This window comes from Ambystoma mexicanum, chromosome 7q (genome assembly GCF_040938575.1).
Source record: "Ambystoma mexicanum isolate Mex_15411 chromosome 7q, UKY_AmexF1_1, whole genome shotgun sequence".
In the NCBI taxonomy this organism is placed as follows: Eukaryota; Metazoa; Chordata; class Amphibia; order Caudata; family Ambystomatidae; genus Ambystoma; species Ambystoma mexicanum.
In genome coordinates, this window is record NC_090941.1 from 1,077,067,446 (window position 1) to 1,077,074,434 (window position 6,989).

Below are 6,989 nucleotides of genomic sequence, written 5' to 3' on the forward strand. Positions count from 1 at the left end.
CCGACCCCCCAGCCATGCCCTGTGTCTCCCTGTTGCCCCCCACCCCCGCTCATGCCCTGTGTCTCTCTCCTGTTACCCCCCACCCCCCTCTCATGCCCCGTATCTCTCTCCTGTTGCCCCCCACCACCCCGGTCATGCCTCATGTCTCTCCTGTTGCCCCCCACCCCCCGCTCATGCCCCGTGTCTCTCTCCTGTTGCCCCCCACCCCCCAGTCATGCACCGTGACTCCCTGCTGTTGCCCCCAACCACCCCGCTCATGCCCCGTGTCTCTCTCCTGTTGCTCCCTACCCTTGCTCATGCCCCTTGTCTCTCTCCTGTTACCCCCACCCCCCTCTCATGCCCCGTGTCTCTCTCCTGTTGACCCCCACCCCGGTCATGCCCCGTGTCTCCCTGCTGTTGCCCCCCACCCCCGCTCATGCCCCGTGTCTCTCTCCTGTTGCCCCCTACCCCCCCTCACGCCCCGTGTCTCTCTCCTGTTAACCCCGACCCCCCGCTCATGCCCCGTGTCTCCCTCGTGTTCCCCCCACCCCCGCTCATGCCCTGTGTCTCCCTGCTGTTGCCCCCCACCCTCTGCTCATGCCCCGTGTCTCTCTCCTGTTACCCCCCACCCTCTGCTCATGCCCCGTGTCTCTCTCCTGTTACCCACACCCCCCTCTCATGCCCGTGTCTCTCTCCTGTTACCCACACCCCCTCTCATGCCCGTGTCTCTCTCCTGTTGCCCCCCACCACCCCGGTCATGCCCGTGTCTCCCTGCTGTTGCCCCCACCCCCCGCTCATGCCCCGTGTCTCTCTCCTGTTCCCCCCCACACCTCGCTTATGCCTCATGTCTCTCCTGTTACCCCCCACCCCCTGCTCATGCCCCGTGTCTCTCTGCTCTTGCCCCCCACCCCGCTCATGCCCCATGTCTCTCTCCTGTTACCCCCCACCCCCCTCTCATGCCCCGTGTCTCCTTCCTGTTCCCCCATCCTCCGCTCAAGCCCTGTGTCTCCCTGCTGTTACCCCCCACCCCCGCACATGCCCCGTGTCTCTCTCCTGTTTGCCCCCACCCCCTCTCTTGCCCCGTGTCTCTCTCCTGTTGCCCCCCACCCCTCGTCAAGCCCTGTGTCTCTCTCCTGTTTGCCCCCCAGTCCCCGGTCATGCCCCGTGTCTCCCTCCCGTTGCCCCCCACCCCCCACTCATGTCCTGTGTCTCTCTTCTGTTACCCCCACCACCTTCTCATGCCCCGTGTCTCCCTCATTTTCCCCCGCTCATGCCCCGTGTCTCCCTGCTGTTGCCCCCACCCCCCGCTCATGCCCCATGTTTGTCTCCTGTTACCCCCCACCCCCCTCTCATGCCCTGTGTCTCTCACCTGTTGCCCCTCACCCCAGGTCCTGCCCCGTGTCTCCCTGCTGTTGCCCCCCACCCCTCTCTCATGCCCCTTGTCTCTCTCCTGTTGCCCCCACCCCCGAGTCATGCCCCGTGTCTCCCTTCTGTTGCCCCCCACCCCCCCAGTCATGCCCCGTGTCTCCCTGCTGTTGCCCCCCACCCCCAGATCATGCCCTGTCTCTCTCCTGTTACCCCCACCCCCTCTCATGCCCCGTGTCTCCCTCGTGTTCCCCCCACCCTCCGCTCATGCCCCGTGTCTCCCTGCTTTTGCCCCCCACCCCCTGCTCATGCCCCATGTCTCTCTCATGTTACCCCCAACCCCTGTCATGCCCCGTGTCTCTCTCCTGTTACCCCCCACCCCCCTCTCATGCCCCGTATCTCTCTCCTGTTGCCCCCCACCCCCGGTCATGCCCCGTGTCTCCCTGATGTTACCCCCACCCCCCGCTCATGCCACGACTCTCTCCTGTTACCCCCCACCCCCTCTCATGCCCCGTGTCTCTCTCCTGTTACACCCACCTCCCGCTCATGCCCCGTGTCTCTCTCCTGTTACCCCTCACCCCCCCTCATGCCCCGTGTCTCGATCCTGTTACCCCCCCACCCCCCTCTCATGCCACGTGTCTCTCTCCTGTTACCCCCCACCCCCCTCTCATGCCCCGTGTCTCTCTCCTGTTGCCCCCCACCACCCCGGTCATGCCCCGTGTCTCCCTGCTATTTCCCCCCACCCCACACTCATGCCCCGTGTCTCCTGTTCCCCCACCCCTCGCTTATGCCTCATGTCTATCCTGTTACCTCCCACCCCCCGCTCATGCCTCGTGTCTCTCTGCTCTTGCCCCCCACCCCGCTCATGCCCCGTGTCTCTCTCCTGTTACCCCCCACCCCCCTCTCATGCCCCGTGTCTCCCTCATGTTCCCCCATCCTCCGCTCAAGCCCTGTGTCTCCCTGCTGTTACCCCCCACCCCTGCTCATGCCCCGTGTCTCTCTCATGTTGCCCCCCACCCCCCGCTCATGCCCCATGTCTCTCTCCTGTTTGCCCCCCACCCCCCTCTCTTGCCCCGTGTCTCTCTCCTGTTGCCCCCCACCCCCCCGTCAAGCCCTGTGTCTCTCTCCTGTTGCCCCCCACCCCCGGTCATGCCCCATGTCTCCCTCCCGTTGCCCCCACCCCCCACTCATGTCCCGTGTCTCTCTTCTGTTGCCCCCACCCCCTTCTCATGCCCCGTCTCCCCCTCGTTTTCCCCCCGCTCATTCCCCGTATCTCCCTGCTGTTGCCCCCACCCCCGCTCATGCCCCATGTCTGTCTCCTGTTACCCCCCACACTCGCTCATGCTCCGTGTCTCTCACCTGTTGCCCCTCACCCCCGGTCATGCCCCCTGTCTCCCTGCTGTTGCCCCCCAACCCCCGCTCATGCCCCATGTCTCTCTCCTGTTACCCCCCACCCCCCTCTCATGCCCCTTGTCTCTCTCCTGTTGCCCCCCACCCCTGAGTCATGCCCCGTGTCTCCCTGCTGTTGCCCCCCACCCCCCAGTCATGCCCCATGTCTCCCTGCTGTTGCCCCCCACCCCCGATCATGCCCTGTCTCTCTCCTGTTACCCCCACCCCCCCTCTCATGCCCCGTGTCTCCCTTGTGTTCCCCCCACCCTCCGCTCATGCCCCGTGTCTCCCTGCTTTTGCCCCCCACCCCCGGTCATGCCCTGTGTCTCTCTCCTGTTACCCCTCACCCCCGGTCATGCCCTGTGTCTCTCTCCTGTTACCCCCCCACCCCCCTCTCATGCCCCGTGTCTCTCTCCTGTTACCCCCCACCCCCCGCTCATGCCCCGTGTCTCTCTCCTGTTACCCCCCACCCCACTCTCATGCCCCGTATCTCTCTCCTGTTGCCCCCCAACCCGGTCATGCCCCGTGTCTCCCTGATGTTACCCCCACCCCCCGCTCATGCCACGTCTCTCTCCTGTTACCCCCCACCCCCTCTCATGCCCCGTGTCTCTCTCCTGTTATCCCCCACCTCCCGCTCATGCCCCGTGTGTCTCTCCTGTTACCCCTCACCCCCCATGCCCCGTGTCTCGATCCTGTTACCCCCCCACCCCCCTCTCATGCCCCGTGTCTCTCTCCTGTTGCCCCCCACCCCCGGTCATGCCCTGTGTCTCTCTCCTGTTACCACTCACCCCCGGTCATGCCCTGTGTCTCTCTCCTGTTACCCCGCACCCCCCGCTCATGCCCCGTGTCTCTCTCCTGTTACCCCCCACCCCCCTCTCATGCCCCGTATCTCTCTCCTGTTGCCCCCCAACCCGGTCATGCCCCGTGTCTCCCTGATGTTACCCCCACCCCCCGCTCATGCCACGTCTCTCTCCTGTTACCCCCACCCCCTCTCATGCCCCGTGTCTCTCTCCTGTTATCCCCCACCTCCCGCTCATGCCCCGTGTCTCTCTCCTGTTACCCCCCACCCCCCACTCATGCCCCGTGTCTCTCTCCTGTTGCCCCCCACCACTCATGCCCCGTGTCTCCTGTTCCCCCACCCCTCGCTTATGCCTCATGTCTCTCCTGTTACCCCCCACCCCCCGCTCATGCCCCGTGTCTCTCTGCTCTTGCCCCCCACCCCGCTCATGCCCCGTGTCTCTCTCCTGTTACCCCCCACCCCCCTCTCATGCCCCGTGTCTCCCTCGTGTTCCCCCATCCTCCGCTCAAGCCCTGTGTCTCCCTGATGTTGCCCCCCCTGCTCATGCCCCGTGTCTCTCTCCTGTTTGCCCCCACCCCCCTTTCCTGCCCCGTGTCTCTCTCCTGTTGCCCCCCACCCCCGGTCATGCCCCGTGTCTCCCTCCCGTTGCCCCCCACCCCCCACTCATGCCCCGTGTCTCCCTCGTTTTCCCCCTGCTCATTCCCCGTGTCTCCCTGCTGTTGCCCCCACCCCCCGCTCATGCCCCATGTCTGTCTCCTGTTACCCCCCACCCCCCGCTCATGCTCCGTGTCTCTCTCCTGTTGCCCCCCACCCCCGAGTCATGCCCCCTGTCTCCCTGCTGTTGCCCCCCAACCCCCGCTCATGCCCCATGTCTCTCTCATGTTACCCCCCACCCCCCCTCTCATGCCCCTTGTCTCTCTCCTGTTGCCCCCCACCCCCGAGTCATGGCCCGTGTCTCCCTTCTGTTGCCCCCCACCCCCCAGTCATGCCCCGTGTCTCCCTTCTGTTGCCCCCCACCCCCCAGTCATGCCCCGTGCCTCCCTGCTGTTGCCCTCCACCCCCCGATCATGCCCTGTCTCTCTCCTGTTACCCCCACCCCCGATCATGCCCTGTCTCTCTCCTGTTACCCCCACCCCCCTCTCATGCCCCGTGTCTCCCTCGTGTTCCCCCACCCTCCGCTCATGCCCCGTGTCTCCCTGCTTTTGCCCCCCACCCCCTGCTCATGCCCCATGTCTCTCTCATGTCACCCCCAACCCCCGCTCATGCCCTGTGTCTCTCTGTCTGTTTGCCCCCCACCCCCTTTCTTGCCCCGTGCCTCTCTCCTGTTGCCCCCCACCCCCGTCAAGCCCTGTGTCTCTCTCCTGTTGCCCCCCACCCCCGGTCATGCCCCGTGTCTCCCTCCCGTTGCCCCCCACCCCCCACTCATGTCCCGTGTCTCTCCTGTTACCCCCACACCTTCTCATGCCCCGTGTCTCCCTCGTTTTCCCCCTGCTCATTCCCCGTGTCTCCCTGCTGTTGCCCCGACCCCCCGCTCATGCCCCATGTCTGTCTCCTGTTACCCCCCACCCCCTGCTCATGCCCCATGTCTGTCTCCTGTTACCCCCCACCCCCCGCTCATGCTCCGTGTCTCTCTCCTGTTACCCCCCACCCCCCTCTCATGCCCTGTGTCTCTCACCTGTTGCCCCTCACCCCCGGTCATGCCCCCTGTCTCCCTGCTGTTGCCCCCCAACCCCCGCTCATGCCCCATGTCTCTTTCCTGTTACCCCCCACCCCCCTCTCATGGCCCGTGTCTCCCTTCTGTTGCCCCCCACCCCCGAGTCATGGCCCGTGTCTCCCTTCTGTTGCCCCCCACCCCCGAGTCATGGCCCGTGTCTCCCTTCTGTTGCCCCCCACCCCCCAGTCATGCCCCGTGTCTCCCTTCTGTTGCCCCCCACTCCCCAGTCATACCCCGTGCCTCCCTGCTGTTGCCCCCCACCCCCCGATCATGCCCTGTCTCTCTCCTGTTACCCCACCCCCCTCTCATGCCCCGTGTCTCCCTCGTGTTCCCCCACCCTCCGCTCATGCCCCGTGTCTCCCTGCTTTTGCCCCCCACCCCCTGCTCATGCCCCATGTCTCTCTCATGTTACCCCCAACCCCCGCTCATGCCCCGTGTCTCTCTCCTGTTGCCCCCCACCCCCGGTCATGCCCCGTGTCTCCCTGATGTTACCCCCACCCCCCGCTCATGCCACGTGTCTCTCTCCTGTTCCCCCCCACCACCCTCTCATGCCCCGTGTCTCTCTCCTGTTACCCCCACCTCCCGCTCATGCCCCGTGTCTCTCTCCTGTTACCCCTCACCCCCCCTCATGCCCCGTGTCTCTCTCCTGTTACCCCCCACCCCCATCCCATGCCCCGTGTCTCTCTCCTGTTACCCCCCACCCCCCTCTCATGCCCCGTGTCTCTCTCCTGTTGCCCCCCACCACCCCGGTCATGCCCCGTGTCTCCCTCCTGTTCCCCCCACCCCCCACTCTTGCCCCGTGTCTCCTGTTCCCCCCACCCCTCGCTTATGCCTCATGTCTCTCCTGTTACCCCCCACCCCCCGCTCATGCCCAGTGTCTCTCTGCTCTTGCCCCTCACCCCGCTCATGCCCCGTGTCTCTCTCCTGTTACCCCCCACCCCCCTCTCATGCCGTGTCTCCCTCGTGTTCCCCCATCCTCCGCTCAAGCCCTGTGTCTCCCTGCTGTTACCCCCCACCCCTGCTCATGCCCAGTGTCTCTCTCATGTTGCCCCCCACCCCCCGCTCATGCCCTGTGTCTCTCTCCTGTTTGCCCCCCACCCCCACTCTTGCCCCGTGTCTCTCTCCTGTTGCCCCCCACCCCGGTCATGCCCCGTGTCTCCCTCCCGTTGCCCCCCACCCCCCACTCATGTCCCGTGTCTCTCTTCTGTTACCCCCCACCCCCCTCTCACGCCCCGTGTCTCCCTCGTTTTCCCCCCGCTCATGCCCCGTGTCTCCCTGCTGTTGCCCCCACCCCCCGCTCATGCCCCGTGTCTCTCTCCTGTTACCCCCCACCCCCCTCTCATGCCCTGTGTCTCTCACATGTTGCCCCTCACCCCTGGTCATGCCCCGTTTCTCCCTGATGTTGCCCCCCAATCCCCGCTCATGCCCTGTGTCGCTCTCCTGTTGCCCCCCACCCCGAGTCATGTCCCGTGTCTCCCTTCTGTTGCCCTCCACCCCCCAGTTATGCCCCGTGTCTCCCTGCTGTTGCCCCCCACCCCCCGATCATGCCCTGTCTCTCTCCTGTTACCCCCACCCCCCTCTCATGCCCTGTGTCTCCCTCGTGTTCCCCCCACCCCCGCTCATGCCCCATGTCTCCCTGCTTTTGCCCCCCACCCCCTGCTCATGCCCCAAGTCTCTCTCATGTTACCCCCACCCCCCTCTCATGCCCCGTATCTCTCTCCTGTTGCCCTCCACCCCCGGTCA